This window comes from Crassostrea angulata, chromosome 3 (genome assembly GCF_025612915.1).
Source record: "Crassostrea angulata isolate pt1a10 chromosome 3, ASM2561291v2, whole genome shotgun sequence".
In the NCBI taxonomy this organism is placed as follows: Eukaryota; Metazoa; Mollusca; class Bivalvia; order Ostreida; family Ostreidae; genus Magallana; species Magallana angulata.
Genome location: NC_069113.1, coordinates 42,396,578 through 42,410,078, shown reverse-complemented (window position 1 = coordinate 42,410,078; position 13,501 = coordinate 42,396,578). Strand labels below are relative to the sequence as shown.

The window sequence follows — 13,501 nt, the reverse complement described above, 5'->3', positions numbered from 1 at the left end:
ATTTGTTTTATTGCTTAGGGAGTTTAACAAATTCGTTTTGTTTTGAAGTCTTAGAAGCTCTTCACTTAAGCAATGATAAGAACAACTAATAGATAGAACCTGTAGATCTATATGTCGTTGGAATTACGCATTTAAATGCGTTGGCTAGACGTCTATTTTTAGATCATGACGAGTCATACAAGATCGATGTCAAACCGGTTCAATCCGGTTTCCACGTCATCGCGAAGGACTTTTTACTTCAATATCAGTCCGTTGTTTTTCTAAACATTATTATAAAATATTGAATATATTTTCTTAAACGATACATGTTTTAACACAAATTAAAAAATTGATTGTAGATATGTATAAATTTATGCTTAATTGATATCAATTCTTTGTAGTATTTTGTTAAACTTTGTGCACTATTTGATCTGTCATAACGCGCAGTGATCCTCAGCAGAAAGGTATAAATATAAGGAACTTCATTCGCATGCATTTCACGAGGGAAGCGGAGGTGCGTTATGAACTATGTCGCGTTACGGATAGGTGTAATTGTGTTATTTGTTTGATTTACTAGCATTTAAAGTTTGTTTTTTTAAAAAGATTATTTATGTGTGTAATTGTGATGTAAGCATTTATTCATAACTCTGTGAATCTTTCGATTTGAACGACTATTCATGTGAAGTTGAAATTCCAAAATGGCGCCCACTTTCCATGGAGACCGGAAACGAGAAATAAGAACTCAGCTGGTGAAAAGATTGCTGTCAAAGAAGAAGAAATTTTCAAGAAATGCTCATATTTGTGCTCTCATTCATAGTACTGTGAAAAGGGTTTTGGGAGGGAAGAGGACTTTAGGAAACTCGATGGACGCCGATCATAATTTCCACTCGGTGGATGTAGATGTAAAAGGGGGAGATCGTTTAATTTAGATAAGTTTGTTATTAAGTATTGGGTCAGGTAACATTTCTCAGTTTTTTAGTATTTTTCACCACTATGTGTTCAACTTGTTTTGTTATTTGTTGATAATATCAAATAAATGAATAAATCTTGTTTACAAAATTTAAATATTTCTATCTTTAACATTTCACGATGATTTATTGCAGTACAGGGTCCGACGAGGCTCTGACATTGAAATGTTTGGCTGTTCATTGCAACATCGTTAGGGTCAGCTCGTGTAGACTGTATTCTGATGAATCAGATGATAGTGGACCCAGCGTCCCGGCCCTCAAGATTCCCCCATTCCTGGTGCTGTTTGTCGCCATGTTAGCTTCTGCCTTTGGTATTCCCATTCATTAAAGATCTAAGAAAATTGGCATTCCATAAGAACGTCCATGGCTGTCTTGTGTGGATGATAATGGCAGAGAAATTCCTCACTGACCTCGCATAATTCCACTTGCTGTCCCCCGTAGTAGGTATTTTGCCAAATGTAGCGATCCCTCAGATCTACCACTAATGGGATGGATGTGATCCTCCTCCCTGCGTTTACTAGCATGTATGAAAGAGGTATTGTGTTTGGGACCCACCTCCCAGTGTTCTGCTGTATATATGGTTTGTAGATCAAACAAAAGTTTTTTAAAACTAGATAATGTTTAAAACTTTTAACTTTACAGTGGTAATCGACTATGGGCAATGATATTTTGTATAAAATTCAGAGTTCATTTCCTCGCCCTCGGTTAAATCAAGTGAGAAAAGCTAAAACTGAATTTTGGCAAATTGACAAGTAAATTATATTAAATGTCAAATTCTGTTGTAGTTTTCTGCTTGACTAGAAGGTGAATAAATGAAACTTCATCTTTCAAACTCTGAAATTATAACTTTAACATTTCACAGCTTGCTTGCATCATGATTGTCCCAATCAAGAATTTATGATTGAATTACCTGGGAGCTGACTCATTGCTTCTGGTGTACACTTTGATGAGTGGGAGGATACTTCTCCTGGTTCTTGCATTTAAAGAGAATTTAAAACAGACCCGAGGACCAGACTGAAACCCTGACCATGACAATATTAAAAAAAGAAATAATCTATAATGTTGAATTAAAGTAAGGTGGTACCTGTTGGAAGGTAATATAAAAGGAAAACTTGCATGTTTGAACCTCGAAGTAGCACAGTTTTTAATGTTAAATCTTAATGGTAAACATGTGTAAATTTTGAGAAATTCAGTGTTATTGAATTTGATTGGTTGTTTCAGCTTTCATCATCTCTTTAGAATTTTGATGAAAACTTCTTCCATCACTATCAAAGCCTATTGTCTGGATTTTCTTGAGAAAATTGTCTATCATCGTTTCAAAGAAACATGTGGGTCCCATAAAATAGAGAATGCATCCAAGATTTGTCCCTGAACAATGACCCCCAGAGTTAAGTTGAGCAGAGGATCCTGCCATCTAAAACGTGTGAAGTTGTCAATCAAATAAGCTGCTCAAGGACCCATGAGGCCACCTTGAGGAAGGTAATTTGTTGTAAAGTTATGTTCTTACTTAGTTTGGGTTTGTTCTCGGGGGTAGGGGCTGGGAGAGTTCAGTTTTTACAGATTATGGAACAGATTTACCTGCCCCTTGCTGATTTTGTCCGTCCGAACAATCTTGCTGGTGACCAGTCATTGTTCCTAAAAAATGGAGCTTGATCATTTAATCAGGGACAGACATGTAACAGGTATTTTTCAAGAGGGGATAATATTTTGAAAGAAATGCTTACTATACAAATTTTTTTTATGAATTGTTTAAAAAAAATTGACAACGAAACATTTTAATGGGGGTGGGTCAACATTACCAGTAATCAAGGTCTTTTTCAGAGATTAAGAAGTGCTGTAATAAAAGTTGAACCCTAAGACAATGCAAAGGTGACATGACAAGTTTAAGGTGACCTATTCTTGAGAGTGACCCAGTGATGTATTGAGCCTGTCACACACTCCATGCTACTGACTTCTCCTTGCCTCAACAGCATCACCATATTTTGCATTCATTTCCATAAAAGTGATCTTGGTGAAATGGTCCTTAAAGCAGCGTCCAAAATTTGTGAAATGGCACTATACTCTATAAACATTGATGTTGCACCTGGTCGTTTATACTGAAGCATTTCAAGCTGGTTGTATGAAAGTTAAACAACACGTTGAATACATGGACACTAGAGAAGTCACCAGATAAGGTACTGAAGGTGTAAAAGACATACTGTAGACCTAGCAGTAATATGGTATCCTCAGAAAATGTAATGTCTTGAAACTGATTTTAAATAATTGTTCTGAATTTCGGATGTAGACCAATATGGAAACGTTGATGAGCACCTATGCACAAAATACTAGATAAACAAAATCCATGAACACGGTTACGAAGTCCTTTAGTCAGAAATCAACAAAAAATCTTCAAAGATATATAATTTAATTATGAAACAAGGCGTTTAAAATTTGCAAATATTCATAAAACTGTAAAACTCTCAAATGAAAGGAAAGTTGTATATTTTCAATTGTGAAACATGGCTTTTATGTTAAACATTTAACTGAAAATCTAAAAGATTTGTCATTTTTAAAAGGAAATACTCTGTAAGGCAAGTCGGTTTAAAACACTTCGTCTCTTAGATACAAAACATTAATATCTTTAAAAAACATATTTCACTAGACCATTTTTATAGTTGAATGCATGTGTTTGGAGTGAATTGAATTTGTAGCATAGACGCCGGATTGAAGTCTACGATGCATTTCCATGCACACAAATGATTAGAGGGTAGCGGAGGTATTCTTTTATAGATGAAGACACTGGTACCAGAGGGGAATCGGCATGCATATCCATGCATATTCGGTGAGAATATAAAGAATAGGTACTCTTCTGTGCTGATTAAAAAGCAGTTTATTGCTTTTCTCCTTGGATTCATCAATGCATGTCCGTGCACCTTGACGCGTCAACACAACCGCTTGTGAGGGAGTCAACATGCATATCCATGCATACCAGATTTGCAGCATCTCCAGATTCAACAGAAGTCAACAGTCTTCGTAGTGTAATGTTTTTGTTAATAATATATGTTGCGAGGAGTCAACGTGCTATGTCCATGCACACAATAGTGATCCAAGCCCTGATTATTCTTGAAAGGTAGCCTTTGGTAAAATAAAAATCCCATTAATTTGATTATAAATGTGAAAATAATATTCTGTCTTCTAACAAAATGAAATTTAAATAACTATAAAGTGAAATTAGCTGTTGTGTATGATTGTTGGGGTGAAGTTAATTTTTTATAGCCCTGATATGTGCTTGTGTGATTAGTCCAATGAATGAAGAGGTTTGGGAAAGCTTTTTGTCCGAAGTGCAAGGTAATATACTTTGTAGATAGATCCAGCTGTTGAAATAAGAGAATTCTGACCATTTACAAGTTAATAGTCTTAACATTTTCACAAGTACAAGAGGTTAAGGAGTATTGTAACAGTCAATGAAATAATACAGTATGTAGGTAAGACATGTCTGGGGTTTTCTTTGTCAACCCATTTCATTGTCTAGAAGTGCAAGATCAATTTGAAGAGAGCAATGGGTTGTTGAGAATATGTCGATGTCTGATGAAGAGTTAACACAAACCTTCTATGCTGCATCATTGGTCCAGTCTGCTTGAAAGAATGGAAAGCTGATCATCGACATAATAGGAGAGTGTTGCGAATGGGTAAATAGGCTGTAATCAAATGTCCTAGTTTTAGAATTTACAGGTGATGCCCAGATAAATTATTGAAACTAGAAGTCAATGCATGATCAACTATATAATGTAATGCACTGATTGAAAAAGACATGGGGACATTTTTGTAAAAGGTAACGACCCATGGCAAAAAATTAAATATTTTTTAGCATTTGATCCAAGAAGCAGTGAAGTGTTGGAGATGTTTTTTGATGCAGCTTAGATAATGAGGTTAAAAAACAAGGTGTTGTGAAACATGGTTGATGTAAAAGCTGCTGTAAAAATTACCACATAGGTCTGAGGACCAGTTTTCCTGATTAACGGGTAAATTCCAAAATTAGATTAACTGTTTATGGTCAGCCTTAAAAATGAAAAAAGTTTTATCTATTTTAATATGAAAGATTTCTATCATGGTTTGTGTTTATGAAATTTTATCTCGGAGAGAGTGTTGGGACACTTATGAGCTTAAAGAAATAGTGCTATTCCCTGAAATTATACTACTAGGTGTAAACAGTATTAAATACATGTACATTAAAAATCATTATTATAACACCCAAATGAGTTCTTTAAAAAACCAACATGCCATTCAATGGACTACTGGAGGATCAGAAATATCCCATTTATCAGTTGGAGGAACTTATTGAGAAGCAACAGTAGACCATCAAAGAACGCATGAATATACCAAAGGAGGGTGAAGAAGAAAATGAATTGTCTACTCGTGGGTCCTGTTCAGGTACTTAACGTTTTTGTTATCAACAGGTTTAAATGGGAGGTTATCAATATGAAAACACTGATTGAGCAATTCACCAAGAACGCGTTAAATAAAACTGGTATGTGGTAAATCAACCAAAGAACAATCCATGTGAACTTGGAAGGAACATCTGCAACAGAATTTCTACTGGCGAGGCCAGCAGGTACTTGGTAGTTTGATAGCATTTTTTTTGCAGAATGTGAAAGCACAATGCTGCCATGAATGTCAATCAAGTCAAAAACATCCATGAAGGAGTGAAATACTGACTGCGGCTCTGAGGGGATAATAAAACAGGCATTGGGAAATAATAAGGGAAAGGGAAAGGTAATTTTTTGTAGAAAACATCTAGTGAAGGACTATTAGCAATATGATACAGATAGATATAAGGACAGATGAAGGGACTGGTTCCTTGGGGATCAACTGCTGGACAATGTCTTAGGAAAGAAGGGAAATAAAAGACAACTCTCATTGACACTCGACAGGACACCCTACTTCAGGTAGATAATTAACAAGAGTACCATCAACAAATGATCCATTAGCATTGAACGTTGCATTCACCGACGATCAAACATTGAAAGAAAATTTCAGTAATCTTTAAGGTACATAATTAAATATAATCATCAAAAGATCATATATACAAAGTAAATTTTTTTTTCAGAAACACATTACTTTTATAAAGAAGAGTATTTGATAGGTAAAAGGAAAGCAAAAAACAAAAAACAAAAAAAAAAACAATTAGGATGACCATCAGTTAAACATTACTAAAAGATCATCAGTTGATTATTGGAGTACTCCCTAGTACTGAAGGACCATCAACTGGACACAAACCATCTGCAAGTTAATTTTAAAAGAAAAACAGTTGCAAAAGAGCCCCCATTAGTAACGTCCAGTGGATTATTTACATGATTTCAACTGGAGGATCAATAGAGCATATACTAAAAATCATCAACACATCATTTAATGGAAGATCAACAACAGGATATCTACTGAGGACTATCAAAGGGACGTCTACTTGGGGATCACCAAATTGTCATCAAATGGATGATCACCAGCAGGACAGCTACAAGGGGCTCATCAACATGACATCAACTAGAGAATCATCAGTGGGGCATGTCCTGGAGAAAGATCATCAGGCCACCTAAGGAAAAAGAACATCAACGACAAGATTTCATGGAAAGCAGTGTCAGGTACTAGTATTTTGTGCTTTTATTTGCAGAATGCAAGAGAACTGCCATCATGAATGTCTACCAAGTCACAGACATTTCCTGCAGGAGAACAACTTTGGTTGCTGCTCTGAAACAATTATGAAACACAGTAGATGGAATTGATTCGGAGGGAAAAAGAGAGGTATTTTATTGTAGAGATCATCATCTTTAAGAGTAAACATGATGCAGTGTTGGGGGGAGATGACGTCACTGGTGCATTGCGGATCTGCTGGTGGACAATTAAGTAGGAGAATATAAGGGGCAACTCTGGTTGACTTCAAACAGGACACAGCACTACTGGTAGATGAACATCTAGAGTAACATCAACTAAAGATCCATTAGAAATCAACAACACATTAGCGAATATTTGCAGGTACATTAATAACAAGGAATTATCAGCAAATCATATGAAAAAAAACACACAGCAATTGTAAATGTAAATATAATTACATTTTTTTTTTTATAAAGGAAAGTATTTTACAGTTGACAGAAAAGCAAAATAACAAACACTAAGAGACCAACAACTTGATACCTATTTGAAGATCATCAACTGGACCATCTACTGATTGACCAACATGAGGACACCTTTTGAAAGATCATCAACCGGACCATCTCATGGAGGACCATCAACAGGACATCTTTGGAAGATCATCAACTGTACTATCTTCTGAATGACCAAAAACAGGACACCTTTTGGAAGATCAACTGGACCATCATCTGGAGGACCATCAACAGGACCTATCAAAAGATCATCAGCTGGACTTATTTCTGGAGGACCAACAACAGGACATCTATTAAAAGATCATCAACTGGACCATCTACTAGATGACCAATAATAGGACATCTATGTGAAGATCATCTACTGAAGGACCAACAACAGGACACTTATTGGAAGATCATCAATGGACCATCTACTTGAGGAACATCAACAGGACACCTATTGGAAGATCATCAAATGGACCATCTACTGGAGGACCAACAATAGGACATCTACTTGGGAAGATCATTACTTGACCATCTACTGGAGGATCAACAATGGGGCATCTATGGGAAGATCATCAACTGGACCATCTACTGGAGGACCAACAACAGGACCATTATTGGTAGATTAACAACTGGACAACCTATTTGAGGACTTTCATAAATACACCTATTGGAGGATCATCAGATGGACCATCAATTGGAGGAACAACACCAGGACATCTATGGGAAGATCATCAACGGACCATCTACTTGAGGACCTACAGCAGAACACTTATTGGAAGATCATCAACTGGACCATCTACTGGAGGACAAACAACAGGACCTAATGGGGGAAAAGAAGCAGAGCATCTCAGAAAAGGATACTGGGGGATCTTTATAAAACTTGACATCTACAGAGGACTATCAATAGGACATACTTTGAGGACCATCAATGTGACATCTACTGGGGGTTCATCAATATGACACCAACTGGATGATCATCAGCAGAATTGCTACAAGGGGCTCATCAACATGACATCAACTGGGGAATCATCAGGGGGACTTGTCGTGGAGAAAGATCATCAGGCCACCTAAGGAAAAAGAACTTTGGCAACAAGATTTCTTGGTAAGCAGGGGCAGGTACTAGTATTTTTGCTTTTATTTGCAGAAGGCAGGAGAAGTGCCATCATGAATGTCTACCACGTCGCAAACATATCCTGCAGGAGTACACACTGGTTGCCTCTCCGACAGAATGATAAAGCATGCACAAGATGGATTTGAGTTGGAGTTTTGAAAGGAATGGGAGAGGTATTTTTATTGTAGAGAATATCGACTTGAGGAGTAAACATGATGCAATTTTGGTGGAAGATGACGTCACTGGTTCGTAAGGGATCTACTGGTGGACAATGAACAAGGCATCTTCTGTAGGACAATAGACAATACATAGAAGATGGATTGGAGTTGGAGTTTCTTATTCAAAAGGAGAGGTAATCTATTGTAGAGAACATCGACTTGAGGGGTGAACATGATGAAATTTTGGTGGAAGAAGACATGACTGTTACATTTGGGATCTACTGGTGGGCAATTAACATGGCATCTTTAGTAAGACAATATAAGGGGCAACTATGGTTGACTTCCAACAGGACAGAGTACAACTGGTAGATCAACAACTAGAGAACCATCAACAGAAGACTCATCAGCAGTTAATCAACAACACCCTAATTAAGATAGAACCTTTGAGCAAATATTTAAAGGTACAATAATTACAAAGAATTATCAGCAAATCATATGAAAGAAAACATATAGCAATAGTAAATATAAAGACAATTAGATTCTTCTTATAAAAGAAAGAATTTTACATTTTACAGAAAAGCAAACAAACATCTACTAGAGAACCAACAACAGAACACCTATTGAAAGATCATCAACTGGACCATCTACTGGAAGACCAACAACAGAACACCCATTAGAAGATCATCTACTGGAGGAACAACAACAGGACTTCTACATGGGAAGATCATCACTGGACCATCTACTGGAGGACCAACAACAGGACATCTACATGGGAAGATCATCACTGGACCATCTACTGGAGGACTAACAACAGGACACTTACTGGACGATCATCACTGGACAACCTATTGGACTTTCATAAGGACACCTATTGGACAATCATCAGCTGGACCATCTACTGGAGGAACAACAACAGGACATCTATGGGAAGATCATCACTGGACCATCTACTGGAGGACCAACGACAGGTCATCTATGGGAAGATCATCACTCGACAATCAACTAGAGAAACATCACTAGGACACTTAATGAAAGACCATTACTGGACCATCTACTGGAACATCTACATGGAAAGATAATCACTCGACCATCTACTGGAGGAACATCAACAGGACAATTATTGGTAGATTAACAACTGGACAACTTATTTGAGGACTTTCATAAGGACACCTATTGGAAGATCATCAGCTGGACCATCAACTGGAGGAACAACAACAGGACATCTATGGGAAGATCATCAACTGGACCATCTACTTGAGGACCTACAGCAGAACACTTATTGGAAGATCATCAACTGGACCATCTATTGGAGGACAAACAACATGACCTCATGGGGGAAAAGAAGCAGAGCATCTCAGAAAAGGATATTGGGGGATCTTTATAAAACTTGACATCTACAGAGGACTATCAACAGGACATACTTTGAGGACCATCAATGTGACATCTACTAGGGGTTCATCAATCTGACATCAACTGGATGATCATCAGCAGAATTGCTACAAGGGGCCCATCAACATGACATCAACTGGGGAATCATCAGAGGGACTTGTCGTGGAGAAAGATCATCAGGCCACCTAAGGAAAAAGAACTTTGGCAACAAGATTTCTTGGTAAGCAGGGGCAGGTACTAGTATTTTTGCTTTTATTTGCAGAAGGCAGGAGAAGTGCCATCATGAATGTCTACCACGTCGCAAACATATCCTGCAGGAGTACACACTGGTTGCCTCTCTGACAGAATGATAAAGCATGCACAAGATGGATTTGAGTTGGAGTTTTGAAAGGAATGGGAGAGGTATTTTTATTGTAGAGAATATCGACTTGAGGAGTAAACATGATGCAATTTTGGTGGAAGATGACGTCACTGGTTCGTAAGGGATCTACTGGTGGACAATGAACAAGGCATCTTCTGTAGGACAATAGACAATACATAGAAGATGGATTGGAGTTGGAGTTTCTTATTCAAAAGGAGAGGTAATCTATTGTAGAGAACATCGACTTGAGGGGTGAACATGATGAAATTTTGGTGGAAGAAGACATGACTGTTACATTTGGGATCTACTGGTGGGCAATTAACATGGCATCTTTAGTAAGACAATATAAGGGGCAACTATGGTTGACTTCCAACAGGACAGAGTACAACTGGTAGATCAACAACTAGAGAACCATCAACAGAAGACTCATCAGCAGTTAATCAACAACACCCTAATTAAGATAGAACCTTTGAGCAAATATTTAAAGGTACAATAATTACAAAGAATTATCAGCAAATCATATGAAAGAAAACATATAGCAATAGTAAATATAAAGACAATTAGATTCTTCTTATAAAAGAAAGAATTTTACATTTTACAGAAAAGCAAACAAACATCTACTAGAGAACCAACAACAGAACACCTATTGAAAGATCATCAACTGGACCATCTACTGGAAGACCAACAACAGAACACTCATTAGAAGATCATCTACTGGAGGAACAACAACAGGACTTCTACATGGGAAGATCATCACTGGACCATCTACTTGAGGACCAACAACAGGACACTCATTAGAAGACCATCAATTGGACCATCTACTGGAGGACCAACAACAGGACATCTACATGGGAAGACTATCACTGGACCATCTACTGGAGGACCAACAACAGGACATCTATATGGGAAGATCATCACTGGACCATCTACTGGAGGACTAACAACAGGACACTTACTGGACGATCATCACTGGACAACCTATTGGACTTTCATAAGGACACCTATTGGACAATCATCAGCTGGACCATCTACTGGAGGAACAACAACAGGACATCTATGGGAAGATCATCACTGGACCATCTACTGGAGGACCAACGACAGGTCATCTATGGGAAGATCATCACTCGACAATCAACTAGAGAAACATCACTAGGACACTTAATGAAAGACCATTACTGGACCATCTACTGGAACATCTACATGGAAAGATAATCACTCGACCATCTACTGGAGGAACATCAACAGGACAATTATTAGTAGATTAACAACTGGACAACTTATTTGAGGACTTTCATAAGGACACCTATTGGAAGATCATCAGCTGGACCATCAACTGGAGGAACAACAACAGGACATCTATGGGAAGATCATCAACTGGACCATCTACTTGAGGACCTACAGCAGAACACTTATTGGAAGATCATCAACTGGACCATCTACTGGAGGACAAACAACATGACCTCATGGGGGAAAAGAAGCAGAGCATCTCAGAAAAGGATATTGGGGGATCTTTATAAAACTTGACATCTACAGAGGACTATCAACAGGACATACTTTGAGGACCATCAATGTGACATCTACTAGGGGTTCATCAATCTGACATCAACTGGATGATCATCAGCAGAATTGCTACAAGGGGCCCATCAACATGACATCAACTGGGGAATCATCAGAGGGACTTGTCGTGGAGAAAGATCATCAGGCCACCTAAGGAAAAAGAACTTTGGCAACAAGATTTCTTGGTAAGCAGGGGCAGGTACTAGTATTTTTGCTTTTATTTGCAGAAGGCAGGAGAAGTGCCATCATGAATGTCTACCACGTCGCAAACATATCCTGCAGGAGTACACACTGGTTGCCTCTCTGACAGAATGATAAAGCATGCACAAGATGGATTTGAGTTGGAGTTTTGAAAGGAATGGGAGAGGTATTTTTATTGTAGAGAATATCGACTTGAGGAGTAAACATGATGCAATTTTGGTGGAAGATGACGTCACTGGTTCGTAAGGGATCTACTGGTGGACAATGAACAAGGCATCTTCTGTAGGACAATAGACAATACATAGAAGATGGATTGGAGTTGGAGTTTCTTATTCAAAAGGAGAGGTAATCTATTGTAGAGAACATCGACTTGAGGGGTGAACATGATGAAATTTTGGTGGAAGAAGACATGACTGTTACATTTGGGATCTACTGGTGGGCAATTAACATGGCATCTTTAGTAAGACAATATAAGGGGCAACTATGGTTGACTTCCAACAGGACAGAGTACAACTGGTAGATCAACAACTAGAGTACCATCAACAGAAGACTCATCAGCAGTTAATCAACAACACCCTAATTAAGATAGAACCTTTGAGCAAATATTTAAAGGTACAATAATTACAAAGAATTATCAGCAAATCATATGAAAGAAAACATATAGCAATAGAAAATATAAAAACAATTAGATTCTGCTTATAAAGGAAAGAATTTTACATTTTACAGAAAAGCAAACAAACATCTACTAGAGAACCAACAACAGAACACCTATTGAAAGATCATCAACTGGACCATCTACTGGAAGACCAACAACAGAACACCCATTAGAAGATCATCACTGGATCATCTACTGGAGGAACAACAACAGGACTTCTACATGGGGAGATCATCATTGGACCATCTACTTGAGGACCAACAACAGGACACTCATTAGAAAACCGTCAATTGGACAATATACTGGAGGACCAACAACAGGACATCTACATGGGAAAATTATCACTGGACCATCTACTGGAGGACCAACAACAGGACATCTACATGGGAAAAATATCACTGGACCATCTACTGGAGGACCAACAACAGGACATCTACATGGGAAAATTATCACTGGACCATCTACTGAAAGACCAACAACAGGACATCTACATGGGAAAAATATCACTGGACCATCTACTGGAGGACTAACAACAGGACATCTACATGGGAAGATCATCACTGGACCATCTACTGGAGGACTAACAACAGGACACTTACTGGACGATCATCACTGGACAACCTATTGGACTTTCATAAGGACACCTATTGGACGATCATCAGCTGGACCATCTACTGGAGGAACAACAACAGGACATCTATGGGAAGATCATCACTGGACCATCTACTGGAGGACCATCAACAGAACATCTATTGGAAGACCATCTACTGGAGGACCAACGACAGGTCATCTATGGGAAGATCATCACTGGACAATCAACTTGAGAAACATCACTAGGACACTTATTGAAAGACCATTACTGGACCATCATCACTGGATCATCTGCTGGAGGAACAACAACAGGACTTCTACATGGGGAGATCATCATTGGACCATCTACTTGAGGACCAACAACAGGACACTCATTAGAAAACCGTCAATTGGACAATATACTGGAGGACCA

General features: G+C 38.1%; 2 pseudogenes; both read left to right on the top strand.

Moving 5' to 3' along the window:
- The first annotated feature begins 7,482 nt into the window (after nt 1–7,482).
- On the top strand, nt 7,483–12,455 carry LOC128176893 (uncharacterized; annotated as a pseudogene).
- On the top strand, nt 12,327–13,362 carry LOC128176892 (uncharacterized; annotated as a pseudogene).
- The last annotated feature ends 139 nt before the right edge of the window (nt 13,363–13,501 follow it).